Below are 22746 nucleotides of genomic sequence, written 5' to 3' on the forward strand. Positions count from 1 at the left end.
GATGTTTTATATATTTTGTGTACTTTGAGCTATAGCATTTTAGTCATTGATGATAATATCTTAAAGGTAATGATAGCTCTCTAGATAGATTGGCCTATATCTACATCATTATGAATAACTATATCTATATAAAATCTGAATTCTCTGGCAAAAGTGAAGAATGCAGCAAAGCTTTAGGTAGTAATTATTATAATTTCCACCACTGATATGCTTAACAAATCACACAATAATAAAAGATTGAGGAAAATGTCTCTTGTGAGCACAAGACTATGATGTTCACAATTAGAAAAATAATTATAGAACACACTTGAAGAAAACAGAAATTCTTATCATCTCACCAACTCTCTTGAGGGATTTCCTGCAGATCTTTTATTACTCTGACTCATATTACTCCATGATCTTCTTAAACACTTCCCTATGAAAAGAAAAAAATTATAGTCTCATATAGCTCCACTGTGAAAATTACAGAGAATAGTACAATTTCATTTAATTAAAACAAACTGAATTTGAACAGAGGTTTATTACCTTTGCATAAGACATGAATGAAGAAAAGGAACCTGCTCACTAACATCATGAATTTTTACTTTTTTTAACCTCTTCAATACATATTAGTTGCCTCTTGGGAGGGAAAGTAGAGACATCATTTTTAACTAAATATCAGTTTTCTAAAAATTTAACTTTATTAAGATATAACTTATTTATAACAAACAGAAGATACTTATAGTTGAAAAACACTTTAGGCTCATTTAGCATAACTCTCTTATTGAAGTAAGCAGTAGCTGGATTCAGAGATTGTGTTTTTTCCCCACACAAATGAGAAATAGTGATTTTTACCCCCCAGCAAGAACTTGGGCTTTAGAGATTCTATCTAGTATGAATCTTGAGATTCAGTAGACCTTGGTTCCATTTTGAGCTTTTGGGGTTTCTTCAAGCCTCAATTTTCATAGGCACAGTAGGTACCTTAGGAGTAGTGATGGTTTCACCGATGGTTACATGTGTGGAAACTTGCCAAATTTTCCTTAAACATTGGATATTTGTTGTAAACCAATTACAGAGGTAAAGAACTCAAATCAAGGGTTCATCCTATCTCTTTTCTAACCATTGCATGCAGAAGAAATTATAGATTCTTCTATAAATAAATTGAACATACCTTGAACAAAAGCTAACTACCTTTTAGGAGCTTAGCACAGTTACTCACTGGCCTGGGAGTTCAAAGCACACTTAACTATCACAGCCCCTACAGTGGCAAGCAAAGGAACAGCAGAAGTATATCAAGCAGCAAGAGAAAGGAAACCACCAAGCAACAACACTGTCAGCAGCAATGTCAACAGCCACGAAGCAAGAAAATTATGCAGTACTACCCCATGAGGAAAAGAGAGGTGTCTTGAAGAGCTTAAAATCCTAGGGATGTGGCCAGTACTGACTCAGAGAGAAGAGCTACTCAGTTGTCCAAAGCACTGAAATAACTCGGGGTGGGGTGTAGGGGGTATTTTCATGAGAATAGCAGGGAAAACATTAGGGTAGAGGAAGGGAATAAGGGAGAGGGAGGAGAGAGAGCAAGGGAGGTAGTGAGGAATAAAATTGATCAAATTATGTGCAAGAATGAATATGCCACAGTGAAACTCACTATTCTATAAAATTATTATGCACCAATTAAACAAAAAGACTGACAAAGCCAGCTATGGAAGAGAATTCAATTTTTTTTGTTGTTGTTGCACATGGACACAATGCCTTTATTTTGTTTATTTATTTTTATGTGGTGCTGAGGTTTGAACCAGTGCCTCACACATGCTAGGCAAGCACTCTACCACTGAGCCATAACCCCAGCCCAGAAGAGAACTCAATTCTAAAAGTAAGTTTATTATAGTTTGTTTTAATCTATACTATGCATGGGGCAGATTCTCAAATCTCAGGGGAGGAAGTTTTGATATAATAAGAAATAGTAACCACCATTTATTGTCACTGTGTGTCACACACTACACTAAGTATTCCAAATACAAGCATCTTATTTAATATCACAGAGAATGTACTACAACTAAGTGAAAAAAGTTCAAATGGCAGGACTGCTATGTGCTAATCATGTGGCCTTAGAAAGAATTACCCAGCCTCTTGGTAACACATAGGTAATATCATATTAAGGTAGGAATAGTAACACCGGCTCAAAGGGAGATGTAAAAAAAAAAAAAAAAATTATGAGCAGTTATCTTCACTGGTATCAAATGACCAAGATCCCCATCTAATGGTGATTTGTCTCAGCAGAACACAGGGTTCTCAGCGTCCCTTGGAACATAGCCAAGTCCAATGGACATATCAACTCTAACTCTCTACAATGCATTCCACAAAATGCTACAAATAATTAGATGTTTAAAATATTTCTATTTAAAGTGTTAGTATAACAGTTAAGTGTTTAAATTGCTCCATTCACTTCACATGCCTGGCCATAACTATGTACTGGAGATGAGATGGAAAGCAAAGTCTACCCTGAAGACATTACTAAAACCCTGTTGTTGGAGGGCCTTGCAAGAATAGGTAGGAAACAGGTAAACAAGACAGGAGGGATAGGCATTTTATGACACATTTAGTAATGTTACACTCACAGTCACACACACAGATGTGCACATATCCCACAACCAAACATTATTAAAGAATGACTAAAGAGTAAATTCTTATTCCTTTACTTAAAAATATGCCAACTGTTTATCAAGTTTGGTGAGTCATAATAGGGGGAAAAGTTTAGGTCAGCAAAATCAACAGAAAACTTAGCTTTACTTCAGTGTATAAATCTTTCCCCCTACAATCTTATCAAACCAGTTTTTATCCCATTTAATTAGAAACGTCATCAGAGGAAGAATCTGTACATTACACATATGGTGTTTGAGTAAGACTTGATAATTGATATTCGCAGAGACATGCTAGTTAATAATTTCTAAAACTAGTTCTTAGATGAAAAACAGACAGTATACAAGAGAAAGGAATAAAAATATCTTCTGCCAGAAATTATAGTAAATATTAACTTGATGAAATTACTGAAATGCCATAAAACTGAAATTGCCATCATTCAGGATTGTACTAATATACTGTTCCATAAATACTCTTGTCTGTTAGATTCTGAATTTTCACCAACATAATATTCTACATTTTTTTTTTTTGGGTTTTTTGCTAGTCTTCTTCATGAAAATGGTATCTTAAGTTAACCTGAGTAAGGCTAAGCTTCTTTTCTCCTTTATGCTTTAAGAACCATTTAATATCTCCTTTCAGGTGAACCATCTAGCATTTTGCCAATTTTTCTATTCATTGGTAATTTTTTTTTTTTGAGTTCAGTTTCTTAAATTCCAGGAAGATTTCTCCTCTATCTGCACTAAGAATTGCAAGTATTTTCCCCACCTCCTTTTGTTCTTGGTTATGACGTTTTGTTATGAAAAAGTTTGTGGCTAAATACATTAGTCTTCTATGATTTCTGGGTTTAAGATCAAATTAGAAATTCCTTGTCCACTCCAAAGTTAACAAATCTCATATTTTTTCTTCTGGTATTTTTATACTTTAATTTAAAAATATGATCCATATGGAATCTATCCTACTGTATGATCTAAAGTATCGATCTGACTATTATAATTCCTCCCTGGAAAATCACCTATTGTCATAACCACATTTATTAAACAACCCATCTTTTCTCCACTGATATGAGATGGACACTTTATAGCATACCAAATCTTATTAAGTATTTGGGTTTACTTCCATAATTCTTATTCTGGTTAGTCAATATATTCATGTTCCAAAACTGATCTGTTTCAATTACTAAGACTTTGTCCATCCAAATCCCACATGGGCAGTGAAAATGGGGTTCCCCTCCATGGAACGGGCTGGCTGAGAAATAAAAGCTAGGAAAAATAGAATGACCAAAAAACCACAGGACACAGAAAATAATTTCAAAAGCAGAGGGTGGGACCAGCAGATGAGAAGGATCGATCGAGCTTCTAGCCTAATGGCAAAATGGAGCCTGTGCCTGATTTATTCATACTGGGAAACATCAAAGGCCTTCCACAGAATGCTCTTCACTAAAAAGGGTTAAGGCTGGGCTGTTCAGTTCTCAATCTGCCATCTCCAGAGCTATTATGAGGTATCTTCTTAGCAGATTAGAGATAAAGGTCATGTGCATTGGGCAATCTATTGCTGTAGAAGAGCCACGGATAGTTCTAGTTCGGATAGTTAGCAATGCCAAACCTAAATCTCCCTGGCTACCATACTGAGAGAAGATACTCATGTAATTTCACAGTGGTTTTCTACAGCATTGTAATGTTTCTATATCTAGTGAAACCAATCTCCTCAGCAGCCCTGTTCGGAAGGTGGTTTGAAGACTTCATTGCTGTAGTTTGGATTAACTCCCCTCCCGCCTATCCCCATCCCAAACTGCATTTATAATTTTGTGACTGAGGATCATTTGTTTGTTAATGTACTGTGCCTTTAACTTTAGACAACTTTTTATTTTGATGTCCTGTTGGCTCAGTAATGCTCAAGATATCAATTGTTTTGACAAAATAAATTTACTGAACTTGGGCTAAAAAAAAAAAACAAAAAAAAACCAATCTCCTCTTGTTTTCTAAACAAGTTTCCCTAGTTAGTTTTAGCTGTTTATTTTTACACATAACCATCAAAATCTCCCTACCTTGGTTAAAAAGTAAAATAATGCTATTTATTAAGAAATCACATTAAAATTGATTAATCACAAATTAATTGAGACAGTATTAGTATCTATATTTTGATGTTATTTTTAAGTCTTCTTATCCAAGAACTTGGTATGTCTTTCCATTTGTTCAAATATTCTGTGACCTTCTATAGAGTTTTAAAGTTATCTTCACATCCATCTTGTACATTTCTAAGTTAATTCCTAGATACTTTCTCTTTTTTGTTGTTAATTTAATGCCTTTTAAAATACATTAATTTGTAAATAACAAAAGCTATTTTTGTAAAGCTTTAGGTACAGTTATCTCCTAGAAAAAAATTTCCTTTCTATTCGAAATTCTACAATGTGATTAAATGTTTTCATTTTTAAATGTTGCTAATAAACTAGAAGAAGAAAAGACAGGCACTATTCATGTTAGATTTTCATTGTAAACTGTGCGTCTGCATTATATTAATTTATAACCAAGTACATCTTAACACCTCAACACAGTCTTTATCATAAACTAAATTTATTCAGCTTTCGTTGCAAAGATTAAAACAATTCATCTTCAATAGACTCATAAGAGCTTTGTAAGCAAGAACATTCCCATCCTTCCTTGACAAAGTACTTTCATATATACTTCAAAGTATGCCACAAGCTGTGAGGTCAAGGAGTTCTGATGTCTTTTAATAGTCTGTCTCTACAAAGATTACAAGAGGAAAGGAAAGAACATGGTGTGATACCAGTCATGGAGAAATTTGCTGGTTTAATATGAAGCCCATTCTCTTCATAATAATAATAACAATAACATAAATAACTTTAATTGGACATAGAGGTATATGCCTATTATTCCAGCTACTCCGGAGGCCAAGACAGGAGGACTGTAAATTTGAGGCTGGCCTAGGCAATTTAGCAAGACTATGTCTCAAAATTAAATTAAAACAAGGGCTGGGCATGTAGGTCAGAAATAGTTCTATTCTTAAGCTCATAAGAAAATGATTGCTAAGAAGCCCCTGGCCATGTAGAGGTCTCTGAAGATCCACCAGACTATCTGATCAACTGGTTGGAAATCTTTAGTTGATACTGCAAGTGAGGGCTTATGCTTATATTGCTAGGGAACAAAAGGAAAGGAAGGAGCTCAAGGAAGCCTCTCAGAAGAGAGCACTGTTACCTTGTCCAAGGACATAGAGGAGAAATTGTTTTTAAAGGTTTACACATTATATAAAGTAACCCACCTCCAACTGGAGGGCACACCTTGACTTATGTTCAAACAGGAAGATATAGTTAAGGTCAGAAGTGCCCAAGGAAGGCAGGTGAATATGGCTTGTCAATTATCCCTTGAAAATGAAAATTTGGCACATTTAATAATTATGAAAAATAAAAAAAGAGGGTTAGAACAAATGATAAAACAAAAACATTTTAAATAGTAGTGGTGATAAATCCAAATCTAGAACATGTGTATAAAAGGAAAGATATTTTCTTAAAGGTAAGTAATTTTTTTACTATTTATTTTTTTACTTGTAGTTGGATACAATACCTTTATTTCACTTATTTATTTTTATGTGGTGCTAAGGATCAAACCCAGGGTCATGTGCGAGGCGAGCGCGCTACCACTGAGCCACAACCCCAGCCCAAAGGTAAGTAATTTTTAATACCCTATGGGTCGGCAAGAGGTGACTGAACAAATATATGAAAATATTTGTCAGTACATCAATATCATCATAGAATAGTTAGTAATTATAACATATTTGTCCTTCCTTTTTGATATGTAGCATTTAAAATTAGCTCTTTCCAGTTATGTCTTCTTTATATCATTCTTTTTTTCTCCATTTGCTAAGATATTGACAAATTTTACATTTTGTAAAAGATGTAAAGGTGTTTCCCAAACAAAACTGGAAATACCCTTAAAAAATTTCTTATAATTACTCCTGTGTATGCAAATTGATAAGCAGTAAAAATAAATAAACCACACCTTTTTTCCTGCTATAATTTAAGAAACACTCAAAGCACAGAAAGTCATAGTACAAGAGGCATTTAACTTTCTTTTCTTCTGAAATTAGCCATTAGTCTGTTCAAAAAGAAAAACTGGGAATTTTTCCTGCCACTGATTATGTATTTGGAAGTGCACTGCAGCCAAAGATGCTACTCTAGAGGTCTGAGTTCCATTTCTGCTGACCCCTACCCATGTGGTTTTCAGCAGTCAATTATCCTGCCCCCAACCCCAGTCTCTCCATAAATAGAATGACAAAATTATTCATAAAATGAAATATAAAGCTTCTTTTGGGCTCTGTGAAAATAAAAAACATTCATAAGGGGAGAATTTTTGAAATGTACATGCACTCTATGGTCAGAGTGATCCTTGCCTAGGATATGGTAGCTTACAGTCAGGTCATATGGGTGGGAATACACCAAAAGGGGAAAAAATACTAGTGTAATGATGTTTTATATTAAAATCATTTCAAGAGAGGACGAGGGCATGATGATGCTAGCTACTTAATAAATAATCTGTACAGATTCTGTGACTAGACTGGCAAGACAGAAATGCCTGCTATATATTGATTCACTAAAGCTAATATTAAAAATGTCACTATTTTTTTGTTGTAAAATTGATCTTCAATTCAGTATTATACTGGAAGAGACATAAAAATAATAGCATTTAGAAGCAGTGGCAACTTGTATACTTTATCACAGCAAAGATTCTTCCAGATAAAATATCAGCTGTGCACACAACTCTAGGGTTGCTTAACACTGGCAAAATCAGGAATGGGCTAAACTTTAGTTAAATGATCTTTTTTAAATGACAAGAAAGTTCCAAAAGATTAGACAGAGTTATTTTACTGTCTCCTTTATTCTGTATCCAAAGGAAATATTTCCTTTGCTAGTTCCTTTCCTTTTCTTGAATTGAAGCGGTTCTGGAATCTTGAGGATGGACGCCTACAAATCCGCTTGTACACACAACCCAGCGTTGTGGGTAACACTGGAAAACTCCTCCTAAGAAGGAGTTTTCAGGTCTTCAAGTATGAGATCTTCATCAGCACAACAGCTTACTACTCTTGGAAGTTTCCTTAGACTACCTGATTGCTCCTGAATGCATGTTTTTTTTTTTTGTTTGTTTGTTTCTTTTTATTTTTATTTTTATTTTTTAATTTTTTATTGTTGGCTGTTCAAAACATTACATAGTTCTTGATATATCATATTTCACAATTTGATTCAAGTGGGTTATGAGCTCCCATTTTTACCCCATATACAGATTGCAGAATCACATCAGTTACACATCCATTGATTTACATATTGCCATACTAGTGTCTGTTGTATTCTGCTGCCTTTCCTATCCTCTACTATCCCCCCTCCCCTCCCCTCCCCTCCCCTCTTCTCTCTCTGCCCCCTCTACTGACATTCATTTGTCCCCCTTGTAGTATTTTTCCCCTTCCCCTCACTTCCTCTTGTATGTACTTTTGTATAACTCTGAGGGTCTCCTTCCATTTCCATGCATTTTCCCTTCTCTCTCCCTTTCCCTCCCACCTCTCATCCCTGTTTAATGTTAATCTTCTTCTCATGCTCTTCGACCCTACTCTGTTCTTAGTTACTCTCCTTATATCAAAGAAGACATTTGGCATTTGTTTCTTAGGGATTGGCTAGCTTCACTTAGCATAATCTGCTCTAATGCCATCCATTTCCCTGTAAATTCTATGATTTTGTCATTTTTTAATGCAGAGTAATACTCCATTGTGTATAAATACCACATTTTTTTTATCCATTCATCCATTGAAGGGCATCTAGGTTGGTTCCACAGTCTAGCTATTGTGAATTGTGCTGCTATGAACATCGATGTAGCAGTGTCCCTGTAGCATGCTCTTTTTAGGTCTTTAGGGAATAGACCGAGAAGGGGAATAGCTGGGTCAAATGGTGGCTCCATTCCCAGCTTTCCAAGAAATCTCCATACTGCTTTCCAAATTGGCTGCACCAATTTGCAGTCCCACCAACAATGTACAAGTGTACCCTTTTCCCCACATCCTCGCCAGCACTTGTTGTTGTTTGACTTCATAATGGCTGCCAATCTAACTGGAGTGAGATGGTATCTTAGGGTGGTTTTGATTTGCATTTCTCTGACTGCTAGAGATGGTGAGCAGTTTTTCATGTACTTGTTGATTGATTGTATGTCCTCCTCTGAGAAGTGTCTATTCAGGTCCTTGGCCCATTTGTTGATTGGGTTGTTTGTTCTCTTATTGTCTAATTTTTTGAGTTCTTTGTATACTCTGGATATTAGGGCTCTATCTGAAGTGTGAGGAGTAAAGATTTGTTCCCAGGATGTAGGCTCTCTATTTACCTCTCTTATTGTATCTTTTGCTGAGAAAAAACTTTTTAGTTTGAGTAAGTCCCATTTGTTGATTCTAGTTATTAACTTTTGTGCTATGGGTGTCCTATTGAGGAATTTGGAGCCCGACCCCACAGTATGTAGATCGTAGCCAACTTTTTCTTCTATCAGACGGCGTGTCTCTGATTTGATATCAAGCTCCTTGATCCATTTTGAATTAACTTTTGTGCATGGCGAGAGAAAGGGATTCAGTTTCATTTTGTTGCATATGGATTTCCAGTTTTCCCAGCACCATTTGTTGAAGATGCTATCCTTCCTCCATTGCATGCTTTTAGACCCTTTATCAAATATAAGATAGTTGTAGTTTTGTGGATTGGTTTCTGTGTCCTCTATTCTGTACCATTGGTCCACCCGCCTGTTTTGGTACCAGTACCATGCTGTTTTTGTTACTATTGCTCTGTAATATAGTTTGAAGTCTGGTATCGCTATACCGCCTGATTCACACTTCCTGCTTAGCATTGTTTTTGCTATTCTGGGTCTTTTATTTTTCCATATGAATTTCATGATTGCTTTCTCTATTTCTACAAGAAATGCCGTTGGGATTTTGATTGGCATTGCATTAAACCTATAGAGAACTTTTGGTAATATCGCCATTTTGATGATGTTAGTTCTGCCTATCCATGAACAGGGTATATTTTTCCATCTTCTAAGATCTTCTTCTATTTCTCTCTTTAGGGTTCTGTAGTTTTCATTGTATAAGTCTTTCACCTCTTTTGTTAGGTTGATTCCCAAGTATTTTATTTTTTTTGAAGATATTGTGAATGGAGTGGTTGTCCTCATTTCCATTTCAGAGGATTTGTCGCTGTTATACAGGAATGCCTTTGATTTATGCGTGTTGATTTTATATCCTGCCACTTTGCTGAACTCATTTATTAGCTCTAATAGTTTCTTTGTAGACCCTTTTGGGTCTGCTAGGTATAGAATCATGTCATCTGCAAATAGTGATAATTTAAGTTCTTCTTTTCCTATTTTGATGCCTTTAATTTCTTTCGTCTGTCTAATTGCTCTGGCCAGTGTTTCGAGAACTATGTTGAACAGAAGTGGTGAGAGAGGGCATCCCTGTCTTGTTCCAGATTTTAGAGGGAATGCCTTCAATTTTTCTCCATTCAGAATGATGCTAGCCTGAGGCTTAGCATAGATTGCTTTTACAATATTGAGGTATGTTCCTGTTATCCCTAGTTTTTCTAGAGTTTTGAACATAAAGGGATGCTGTACTTTGTCGAATGCTTTTTCCGCATCTATCGAGATGATCATATGGTTCTTATTTTTAAGTCTATTGATGTGGTGAATAACATTTATTGATTTCCTTATATTGAACCAGCCTTGCATCCCAGGGATGAATCCTACTTGGTCATGGTGCACAATTTTTTTGATATGTTTTTGTATCCGAGTGGCCAGAATTTTATTGAGGATTTTTGCATCTAGGTTCATTAGAGATATTGGTCTGTAGTTTTCTTTCTTTGAAGTGTCTTTGTCTGGTTTAGGTATCAGGGTGATGTTGGCCTCGTAGAATGAATTTGGAAGTTCTCCCTCTTTTTCTATTTCCCGAAGTAGCTTGAAAAGTATTGGTATTAGTTCCTCTTTAAAGGTTTTGTAAAACTCTGCTGTATACCCATCCGGTCCTGGGCTTTTCTTAGTTGGTAGTCTTTTGATGGTTTCTTCTATTTCCTCAATTGATATTGGTCTGTTTAGGTTGTCTATATCCTCCTGACTCAATCTGGGCAGATCATATGACTTCAGAAATTTATCTATGCCTTCACTATCTTCTAATTTATTGGAGTATAAGGATTCAAAATAATTTTTGATTATCTTCTGTATTTCTGAAGTGTCTGTTGTGATATTGCCTCTTTCATCCCGTATGTTAGTGATTTGAGTTCTCTCTCTTCTTCTCTTCGCTAGCATGGCTAAGGGTCTGTCGATTTTGTTTATTTTTTCAAAGAACCAACTTTTAGTTTTGTCAATTTTTTCAATTGTTTCTTTTGTTTCGATTTCATTAATTTCAGCTCTGATTTTAATTATTTCTTGCCTTCTACTTCTTTTGCTGTTGTTTTGCTCTTCTTTTTCTAGGATTTTGAGATGAAGTATGAGATCATTTATTTGTTGGTTTTTTCTTTTTTTAAGGAATGAACTCCAAGCAATGAATTTTCCTCTTAGAACTGCTTTCAATGTGTCCCATAGATTCCGATATGTTGTGTCTGTGTTTTCATTAATCTCTAAGAATTTTTTAATTTCCTCCTTGATGTCTTCTATAACCCATTGATCATTCAGTAACCTATTGTTCATTCTCCAAGTGATGTATTCTTTTTCCTTCCTTCTTTTATCGTTGATTTTCAGTTCCATTCCATTATGATCAGATAGGATGCATGGTATTATCTCTACTCCTTTGTATTGTCTAAGAGTTTCCCTGTGACATAATATATGATCTATTTTTGAGAAGGATCCATGTGCTGCTGAGAAAAAAGTGTAACTGCTTGATGTTGGGTGGTATATTCTATATATGTCAATTAAGTCTAGGTTATTAATTGTGTTATTGAGTTCTATAGTTTCCTTATTCAACTTTTGTTTGGAAGATCTGTCCAGTGGTGATAGAGGTGTGTTGAAGTCTCCCATGATTATTGTATGGTGGTCTATTAGACTCTTGAACTTGAGAAGAGTTTGTTTGATGAACATAGCTGCACCATTGTTTGGGGCATATATATTTATGATTGTTATGTCTTGTTGGTGTATGGTTCCCTTGAGCAGTATGTAGTGTCCCTCTTTATCCCTTTTGATTAACTTTGGCTTAAAATCTATTTTATTTGATATGAGTATGGATACTCCTGCTTGTTTCCGAAGTCCATATGAGTGATATGATTTTTCCCAACCTTTCACCTTCAGCCTATGTATGTCTTTTCCTATCAAATGCGTCTCCTGTAGGCAGCATATTGTTGGGTCTTGTTTTGTGATCCATTCTACTAGCCTGTGTCTCTTGATTGGTGAGTTTAAGCCATTAACATTTAGGGTTATTATTGAGATATGGGTTGTTCTTCCAGCCATATTTGTTTATTTATGTTACTAAACATGGTTTGTTTTCCACTTTGATTATTTCCCCCCCTTTAGTGTCCTACCTCCCACTGTTGGTTTTCATTGTTATTTTCCATTTCCTCTTCCTGTAATGTTTTGCCAAGGATGTTTTGAAGAGATGGTTTTCTAGCTGCAAATTCTTTTAACTTTTGTTTATCGTGGAAGGTTTTAATTTCATCTTCCATCTTGAAGCTTAATTTCGCTGGAAACACAATTCTTGGTTGGAACCCATTTTCTTTCAGTGTTTGAAATATGTTATTCCAGGATCTTCTAGCTTTCAGAGTCTGTGTTGAAAGATCAGCTGTTATCCTGATTGGCTTACCCCTAAATGTGATCTGCTTCCTTTCTCTTGTAGCTTTTAAAATTCTCTCCTTGTTCTGTATGTTGGGCATCTTCATTATAATGTGTCTAGGTGTGGGTCTCTTATGATTTTGCACATTCGGCGTCCTGTAGGCTTCTAGGATTTGGGGTTCTGTCTCATTCTTCAAGTCTGGGAAGTTTTCTCGTATTATTTCATTGAATAGATTGCTCATTCCTTTGGTTTGAAACTCTGTTCCTTCCTGTATCCCAATGACTCTTAAATTTGGTCTCTTAATGTTATCCCATATTTCTTGGATGTTCTGCTCATGGTTTCTTAACAGTCTTGCTGAGCTGTCTATGTTCTTTTCAAGTTGAAATACTTTATCTTCATTGTCTGATGTTCTGTCTTCTAAGTGTTCTACTCTGCTGGTAGTATTCTCAATTGAGTTTTTAAGTTGGCTTATTGCTTCCTGCATTTCTAGGATTTCTGTTTGTTTGTTTTTTATAACCTCTATTTCCCTGTATAGTTGATCTTTTGCTTCTTGGATTTGTTTATGTAATTCATTGTTGAAGTGATCTTTCATTGTCTGATTTTGCTGTCTGATGTCTTCCTTGAGACTCCAGATCATCTGAAGCATGTATATCCTGAATTCTTTATCTGACATTCCATCAGCTGCAGCTATTACCTCTTCTAACGTTGAGTTGACCTGCAATGCTTGTGGTCCTTTCTTTCCTTGTCTCTTCATACTGTTCGCGTTCCTTTCTACTTGGTGAAACTGTTGTGCTATTGAATTTTCCCCCTATATATTTATATTGGTCTTGTATAGTTGCAAAGTCTCCCTCGCAGGCGCGGGCGGTGGCTCTGCCCCTCCTCCAATTGGGGCAATGTGCCTACCACGCCGGCAGGCCGCTGGGCCTGCTCTGTCAGTCGGTAGCAGGTCCGCCGACCTTGCAGGCGCGGGCGGCGGCTCTGTCCCTCTGCGGGCCGCTAGGCTTGTTCTGTCGGTGGTCGCAGTTCTGCCTACTTTGCAGGCGCAGGCAGCGGCACTGCCCCTCTGCAGGCCTGTGGGGCTGTACTGCCAGTGGGTCGCAGGTCCGCCTACTTTGCAGGCGTGGTGGGGGGGCGGCTCTACCCTTCCTCAGGCCACTGGGCCTGTTCTGTCTCTCGGTTGCAGGTCTGACCTGTTCTGATAGTGGTCACAGTTCCGACTACCTTGCAGGCGCGGGGGGGAGGGGGCGGCTCTGCCTCTCAGCAGGCCGCTGCTCCTCTTCTGCCGGTGGGTCGCAGGCCCGCCTACCTTGCAGGAGTGATTGGAAGCTCTGTCCCGCCGCGGGCCACTGGGCCTTTTCTGTCGGTGGTCACAGTTCCCCTACCTGGCAGGCGCGGGGGGTGGGGGGCGGCTCTGCCCCTCAGCAGGCCGCTGGGCCTGCTCTGTGTTTGGTCACAGTTCCCTCTACTATGCCGGCGCAGGGGGAGGGGGCGGCTCAGCCTCTCAGCAGGCGGCTGCTCCTCTTCTGCCGGTGGGTCGCAGGCCCGCCTACCTTGCAGGAGTGATTGGAAGCTCTGTCCCGCCGCGGGCCACTGGGCCTTTTCTGTCGGTGGTCACCCTTCCCCTACCTGGCAGGCGAGGGGGGTGGGAGGCGGCTCTGCCCCTCAGCAGGCCGCTGGGCCTGCTCTGTGTTTGGTCACAGTTCCCTCTACTATGCCGGCGCAGGGGGAGGGGGCGGCTCAGCCTCTCAGCAGGCGGCTGCTCTTCTTCTGCTGGTGGGTCGCAGGCCCGCCTACCTTGCAGGAGTGATTGGAAGCTCTGTCCCGCCGCGGGCCACTGGGCCTTTTCTGTTGGTGGTCACCCTTCCCCTACCTGGCAGGCGAGGGGGGTGGGGGGCGGCTCTGCCCCTCAGCCGGCCGCTGGGCCTGCTCTGTGTTTGGTCAAGCCTTGTTTCTATATAACAGCTATTTTAAGTCATGAGTAATAGATCTGGAGACAGTAATGGAGAAGCCTTCTTGAAGAGGAAGGAGGATGTTTTTGAATGAATGCATGTTTTTATACATGCATTTATCCACCAAACATTTATTTATCACAATTACATACAGGCATTATACATTAAGTTATTTTATTGTTGTTGTTGCTATTTGGTACCAGTGATTGAACCTAGGAGTGCTTTACCATTGAGCTACATCCATAGGTGTTTTCAGCTTTTATTTGGAGACAGGGTCTTGCTAAGTTACTACGGGCCTGGCTAAGTTGCTGAGACTGGTCTCAACTTGCCATATCCTGCCTTAGCCTTTCTAGTCACTGAGATTACAGGAGTGTGCTACCATACCTCGATCTTGATATTAAATCCGTGTGATAATATGGTGAACAAATCAAAATCTCTGTTCTTAGGGCATTTGCATTCTAGTGGTAGGAGAAAATCGATTAAAAAAAGAAAAAATGAAATGAACTAGATTTCAGTTACTGAAAAGTAATATCAAATGTGACCAGGTAGAGGAGGGCAAATTTAAACTGGGTGTTCATTCTATCTAAAACCCAAACAATAAGTCAGCTATGACTGAAGAACAAAGCATTCCAGGCAGTCAAAAGGTCTCACAGCAGCAAAACAAACTTAGGTATTTATAGAACCCAAGGATGTGTAGCTGGAGCATGGTGCATGGGGAGACAGTGGTAGGGATGATGTTGGAGAAGTAGGCAGTGTTTAGATTATCTAGTCATATGGGCCAAGGTACAGTTTAACTTTTGCTTATTCTTATTTCAAAACATATCCTTATTATTCTCAGGAGACCAGATTTTCCTTTTGCCTTATTTCTTACCTTTAGCCTCCTGAATTTGGGCTCTAGTTTTCTGCCTTTGTCTTTAACCTTTCTTATTACAATAGGTAGGCTATGATTTAGCCTGAATCATGTCAGAATGTCTTTCAGTCCACGTGGAATATAACACTGTGTGCCTGCATGTGTGTGTCTTGACCAGGACCAGTTAGTTATATAAACTGCAAAGCCTAATAGCCACCCCCCACAAAAAAATGCAAGGCCTCATGTTAAGCAATTATTAAGAATTTCAAGACAGTGGTAGCAAAGAGTTAAAACAAGTGCAAGAGCCCATCTAAGTCCTTTTAAAAGCAGGATCCTGTGTGATTACAAAAGTCTCATATCCAAGAAGGTAACCTTGGTCTTGATAAATGTTTTGTGACTAAATGGATACCTTTTATTAATGATTTCGATTTCCATTTCACATTATCTGTTAACCATATAAACTTATTCAAGATCTTTCAAATAGAGTAGCTCCTCAAAAAAAAGGGGCACAAAAGCAGCTGCCAAGAAATAGGAAACAAAGATGACTTTCTGAGGCAACTTCATGGCATTATTGTGCACTAACTGGAAGACAGCGCATGCCCAGCAGTTCTCAAGTAAATTACAGTTCATGTGTTCTTACTATTATTCAAATACTCTACTCTTCCTCCATTATGTACAAGAGTTACAATAAATAGCTACCAAATAAATAGCTGTTTATACTGCTAGAATAATTGTTAGATATTTCACATTTCTGAATGGATCCAGGAGCTTTATTATGCAAAAGGTCAAGAAATACAGATCAGTGACTACCATATTAAGATTGAAGTTGCAATTATCTTATTTTATATTATGCTTTAAAATACTAAAAAAAAGTAACTGCAAATCAAAATTTAAAATTCACATCTTTATAATCAATCCTTAAGTCTTCAGAAAGCCTGAAAACAATCATATAGGAAAACATGACGTGAATATCAAAATGGCTTATATGATAATGTATTTAACCTAATATGTAAAATTGGACACAGCAAAACTAACCAGAAAGAGTTTATAAGGTTGATTATTTTCCACTGAAGAATGATATTGAAAATTAAAGTTGTCAAGTCTTTAATGCCACACCAGACTTTTATATTTTAAATGTGTAATCAACACTTCTACCTGTATAACAGGGTTGGACTAATCTTGCCCCAGGGAGCTCTTATGCCATTCATGGCAGAATCTATTATCTAGCATCACTAATCACAATGATCTGCAATATAATTACGCAACAACACAAGCACACTCCAACTCATAAAAATTGCATACCAGGGTTATGCACTCATTTAAAGCTTTAAAGAAAAACATGCATTTCAGCATCCCCCAGTGCTGCATTATTATTGTACCTATGTGCACTGATAGACCTTTTATTATAATAACTCCTTGGAACCATATGTCAACCTTAGTCTCTGACCTCAATCCTATGTCAACTCTATCTAAACAGTTTGTTCTGACTCAGAAATAATTTCAAAATATGCCATCTTAACGATGGTAATTTTCATTGTTGGACACACACTGATAACTGTTTATACATACAAACTATTTAGTTTTCTCTACTAAGGTCTGGAAGCAATGTCACTCAAATAGCAATAATCACTTCTGGTTCCAAGATTTTGTTTCTAAATACCACTCTCCACTAAAGGAACCAAAATTCCTTGAAGAAATGGCTGACTCCAGGATTAGGATAGGAAAACACAAGGTGGGCCTTGCACATCTTGTGCTGGAAGGGAAGGAAATAACCAAAGAATGTTGGGAACATGTCAAAAGTGGGCATGTATTGGCCAAGTCTAGGAAATTTTGAAATCAGAATAAAAAATGATCATAATGAAATTTAAACCTTGATTAAAATAGAAATTCATGAGTTATTCTGATATAAACAAATAAATGAATAAAAATATATAGAGAAAGGAATTTAACCATACAGTTAAATTCCAACTAATAAACCTGGAAAGAGGAATAACATTAGAAAATTATTATTTGACATCCTAAAGTTAAATTTCGCAAGAGAAAATTTGATTAGGAGCAGAATATTTATACAGTTTCAAAGTTTTATCCCCACAAAATATATTAATTGCTTATTAATAAGTATAAAGTATTTATTAATTAATATTTTAATAGAAAAAATCTGGGAGGCATATCTTAATACATAATGTTAACATCACAGTCATAGAAAAAATTGACATCCTGTGACTTCTGAGGGGCAGCACTTCTATGATGTTCCTGTCAAAGACTCATAAGCCATGACAGTACATCATACACACCCATACTGAGGGGCACTGTATCAAGTAACCAGTCTATATTCTTCAAAAATAGCAAGGTCTTGAAAAATTATGAGACTGAAGAACTATTTCAGATTGAAGAAAACTAAGGAGACATGACATCCAAAAATGAAACAAAACAGGGGACCAGGGTTGTGGCTCTGTGATAGAGCGCTCGCCTAACACATGTGAGACCCTGAGTTCGATCCTCTGCACCACATAAAAATAAATAAGTAAAATAAAGGTATTGTGTCCAACTACAACTAAAAAGTAAATATTTTTTAAAAAGTGAAAACAAAACAAAAAGGAAGAATCCTTGACTGGATCCTAGAACTAAAGTGGCAATGTTGGGATGAGCAGAGGATTCAAACAAAGTCCATGCAAAGATGCCAGAAACATACACTGGAGAAGAGACAGCCTCTTCAACAAATGGTGCTGGGAAAACTAGAAATCCATATGTAGTAGAATGAATTTTAATCCTTATCTCAAACCCTACATAAAACTCAACTCAAAGTGGACTAAAGATCTAGGTATTAGACCAGAAACCCTGCACCTACTAGAAGAAAATGTAGGCCCAACACTCCAATATATCAGCTCAGAAGATGACTTCCTTAACAAGACTCCTAAGGACAGAAGTAAAATCAATAGTCAATAAATGGGATGGTATCAAAAAAAAGCTTCTTCACAGAAAAGGAAACAATCAAGAGTGTGCAGAGAGAGCCTACAGAACAGGAGAAAATCTTTGCAACCTGCACCTCAGAGGCATCAATTTCCAGGATATACAAAGAACTCAAAAGTTTAACACCAAACAAACAAAAAACCCCAGTAACCCAGTCAACAGATGGGCACACAAACTGAAAAGACGCTTCTCAAAAGAAGAAATATGACTGTTCAACCAATATATGAAAAAAATGTTCAACATCTCTAGCAATTAGAGAAATGCAAATTAAAATTACATTGAGTTTTTATCTCACTCCAACCAGAATGGCAATAATCAAGAATACAAGTAATAAATATTGGCGAGATGTGGGGAAAAGGGTACACTCATATACTATTGGTGGGATGGTAAACTGAAGCAACCAATCTGGAAAGCAGTATGTAGATTCCTCAAAAAACTAAGAATGAAACTACTATTTGACCCAGTTATCCCACTCCTTGGTATACATCCAAAATTAAAATCAACATACTACAGTGACACGTCCACATCAATGCTTATTCACAACAGCTAAGCTATGGAACAAACGTAGATGACCTTGAACAGATGAAAGGATAAAGAAACTGTGATATCTATATTCACAATGGAGTATTACTCAGCCATAAAGAAGAGTGATTTTATGACATTTGCCAGTAAATGGGTGGATCTGGATACTATCATGCTAAGTGAAATAAGCCAATCCCCCAAAAAACAAAGGTTAAATGTTCTTTCTGATATGTGAACACTAACCCACAACAAGGAGAAGGAGAGGAAAGAATATGGTTTAGGGGATTAGACAAAGGGTAATGAAGGGAAGGGAGCAAGGATAGGAATAGGAAAGACAGTAGAATGAATCTGACATAACTTTCCTATGTACATATATGAACACACCACAATGAATCTCAACAATATATACATCCACAAGACTGAGATCCTAATTAGAATAAAATATATTTGATGCTTGTATAAATATATCAAAATAGATTCTACTGTCATGAATAACTAAAACAAACAAATAAAAACAAACAAAAATTCCAACAGAGTCTAAGGACAACACGGTGTTAAGGACTCAATGTATCTGTCCCCCAAAATTCTTAAGTTGAAGCCCTAACCCCAAGTGAAGCTGCATATGAATTGAAGAAGTAATTAAGGTCATAAATGTAGAACCTTGATGGGAAGTGATTAGTGTCCTTTTTAAAAAAAGACATTAGAGAGCTTGCTCACTCCTCTCAATGACGAGAGGACACAGAAAGATGGCAGACTGCTACAAGTGAGGAGAACCCTCACCAGGAACTGAATCTTTCAGCACCTTGATATTGGACTTTAGGCCTCCAGAAATGTGAGAAATAAATCGCTGTAGTTTAAACAACCCCATCTGCAGTAATTTGCTGTTGTAGGTCTAGAAAACTAATATATTAGGTCATTGAATTCGTCTGCCATGGAGACAAGAGTTCATTCTTTACCAAATTTTTGCTCAGAATGAAATCCCAGTGTCATTTTCATGATACTGACTATGGTATTTCAATATGGCAGCTCAAGGTGACCACAGATGGTAATACTAGGTTAATATTAACTTCTTCATTTTTATGTCTGTACTATGATTATGAAGGAGAAAGTGTCCTTATAATTAGAAGATACACCTGGAAGTATTAAGTTTACAGTTTTGGAATATCATCTCATATCTTTCAATGGTGCAAAATTTTTAAGAGAATCTAGATAAAGGATATGCTAGAAATTTGTGCACTATTGCTGCAACTTTTATGTATATTTTTTAATTATTTCAAAGTAAAATTGGACGTCCATAGCCCTATGCTTGTCAATAGATGAATGGACTAAGAAAATGTGGTATATATACATAATGGAGTTTTACTCAGCCATTAAGAATGAAATTATGGCATCTGCTAGTAGGATAGAAATATAGAATATCATGCTAAGTGAAATAAACCAGACTCAGAAAATCAAGGGTCAAATGTTTTCTCTCATACGCAGAAGTTAGAACAAAATAAGAAAGAAAAAGGTGGGGGGGGGGGGCAGATATTTCAATGATATAGAGAAAATCAGTGAAGTGGAAGGGGGATCAAGAGGGGGTAAGGGGGAGGGTCGGGAAAGGGGAGAAAACGTGAAATTAATTTAACAAAATTACCCTATGTGCATGTACAAATATAACACAGGGAATTCCACATTTATGTGTATGCAGAAATCACAAGTCAAAAGTAAACAGAATAGCAAAAGGAAAATCAGTAGAGGAAGGAAAATGGGAATGGAGGAGAGGAGCAAAAGGGAAGGAGAACAGGGAATGAAATTGAGTAAATTAAATTCCAGCATGTATGATTTTGAAAAAATGAACCCAACTATGATGTATATCTATAATGCTCTAATTAAAAAAAACTGAAGGTTGAACTAAATGATGTTTTGCATAGTACATTTGAAATATCAAAAATATTTTGTCATCTAGAAATATTCCATAAACATGAATTGCCCTTTTATATTATCATAAGATTAGATATGTCACATATTTTCTTTTATTAAATGAGAAATATACAAAGACCAACGCCAAAATTTGCTACCAACATTATTGTACCTTGGAAAGGAATAGTTTCATTTCACATTTACAAAAAATAAAGTGAGGTAAAATCAAATAAATAATCTAATACAAAGTCAGTATTATTGACATATTTATATTGCTACCTGGAGCTATGTAGAAGGGGTGTCTGGGTGGAAGGTATGGTTAAGAAGAAATGTATTACTGGCTTCAAGAACATGAATGATTGCATGGTATTTGAGTCTATGCTGCAAAAAAGTTAAAATATGAGGTCTTATCCAAAAGAGCTCACAATCCGCTATAAGAACACCAAGATACATATACGTGAAAAAGATTTTCAAACATTGTCATAACACAATATGAATAAATTTGAAGAATCATAGAATTTTGAAAATTTTAAGTGTACCAAAGTAGAAAGGAGTCAGAAAATAACTGAATTTTATTGGCTCTGCAATTGTGGTCTTAGGAACACAAGTTAATTATTCACTCAAGGTGACAGTCATCACTCAAGGTGACTGTCATCACTCACCTGGACTACCATAATCGCTTCTAACTGTTCCACTTTCATTCCTGCCCCTTACCCCACCCCAAAGTAACCAATCTCTCTTTTTCACTGTGCCTCAAATTGGGTCATGTTGTATGCTCCAAACACTCCTAATAGGTTCCCTTGGACATGGCTTAGGAGGCTTTGTATTATTAGGCCTCTGTATAACAACTCTGACCCCATTTTCTTCCTCTCTCCAGCCAGCTTGTCATTGAGCAAGTAGCTCTTTATCATGGTTTCGGACTAGGCTCAAATATCACTTCTTTAGAAAGATCTTATTTGGACCTTTTTAAAATAAGACCTAATTTTGCTGCCCCTCCTGGGGTCATCACTCTCAAATTAAACTTTATGTCATTTCAATGTCATCCTTGACTGATTATTATCTGAAATTCCCTTCTTATGTATCTGTAACTTGATTATCTCCTGTGTTCTTCCTAGCAGATTGAAGTGTGTGGACCACAGTAAGAGTGCAACAAATAAATATTGAGTGACAAAGTTTCTCAGGCCTTCAGTTTCTTCATCTATAAAATGGGGATAATTGATTTGTGCTAGCCCTTAGAAATAAAGCCTTTTACTAAGATTCTTACTATGCCTCAGGTACTGGTGAAAAATCACTTTATACACATATTCACATTAATTATGATGATTTCCATTTTAGGAATATGGACACGAAGTTTTCGGTCAAGTTACTGGCCACCTTGAGGGCCCGGTTAAGAATGTGGAAACGCCTAACCTGAGAATCTGAGTTCTGAATCACGATTTTATAATCTGCAGAAAGATGCTTCCTTCTATTTCAGTAAAATCGGCTCTGCAATCTGCTCCCTCTTTGGTCCTAGTTAAGTATTTTGGGACAGCTGAAGAAAGCGTCACATCCCTCTCTCTTTGGTTTTGTTTTTTTCCTCCCAAAATGAACATCTCCATTTCTCCCCAATCCCTCCTTTTAAGTGACCCTCATACTCTGGTCACTCCCTTCTGAGCATACTCAGGTTTGCTAAGTCTCTTTCGCTCCAGACGTGGTGACTGTCACTGGGCGAGTGGCAAAGGGACATCACAGCAGTAGAAGCCGATGCCCAGGTGAGAAGTTGCACATGTTGAGTATCCGAGAGGACTGTGGTTAACACAGAAGGCTTCCTGCGACAAGCGATCCCCGAGCCCAAGTCAAGGGCAGTAAGCCCGGGGACCAGAGCTGGGGCGCCCTAAGCAGAGGTACCGCGGGAGCGCCGGCCGCCAGGTCAAGACAAAGACTGGTGGACTTTAGGAAGGTCAGGGGTACAATCACAGATGATGATAACACTGCACACGGAAGGGCAAACCGCATTTTCCTCAAGATTAAGTTAAAGAGTGCCCGGGGAAGGGAGCAAAGTGGGAGGGACAGCCACGAAGGTAAAACGCGAACTTACCGTTAGTCCCGCAAACCGGCCTCCGTAGCTAGACTGCAAGCGTTGCCACCTGAGGAGTCTGGTAGCCAAGGCAGGGGCCGGCTCAA

General features: G+C 37.4%; 1 protein-coding gene across 5 annotated transcripts in view; it reads right to left on the bottom strand.

The window, feature by feature from the left end:
* The window catches only part of Stxbp4 (syntaxin binding protein 4), a 161070-nt gene extending 138328 nt beyond the window's left edge, over window positions 1–22742 (bottom strand). For 3 of the 5 annotated variants that reach the window (XM_071603791.1, XM_071603790.1, XM_027924780.2), the window contains exons 1-2: window positions 22661–22742; window positions 339–415 (exon numbers count right to left, since the gene is read on the bottom strand). The gene's annotated coding sequence lies outside the window, so the exon portion shown is untranslated. Of the gene's footprint in view, window positions 1–338; window positions 416–21993; window positions 22053–22242; window positions 22364–22660 lie in introns of those variants that run through there. The other 2 variants (XM_071603788.1, XM_071603789.1) reach the window with 2 other exon arrangements.
* Window positions 22743–22746: the final 4 nt, after the last annotated feature.

Source organism: Marmota flaviventris, chromosome 17, assembly GCF_047511675.1.
Source record: "Marmota flaviventris isolate mMarFla1 chromosome 17, mMarFla1.hap1, whole genome shotgun sequence".
NCBI lineage: Eukaryota > Metazoa > Chordata > Mammalia > Rodentia > Sciuridae > Marmota > Marmota flaviventris.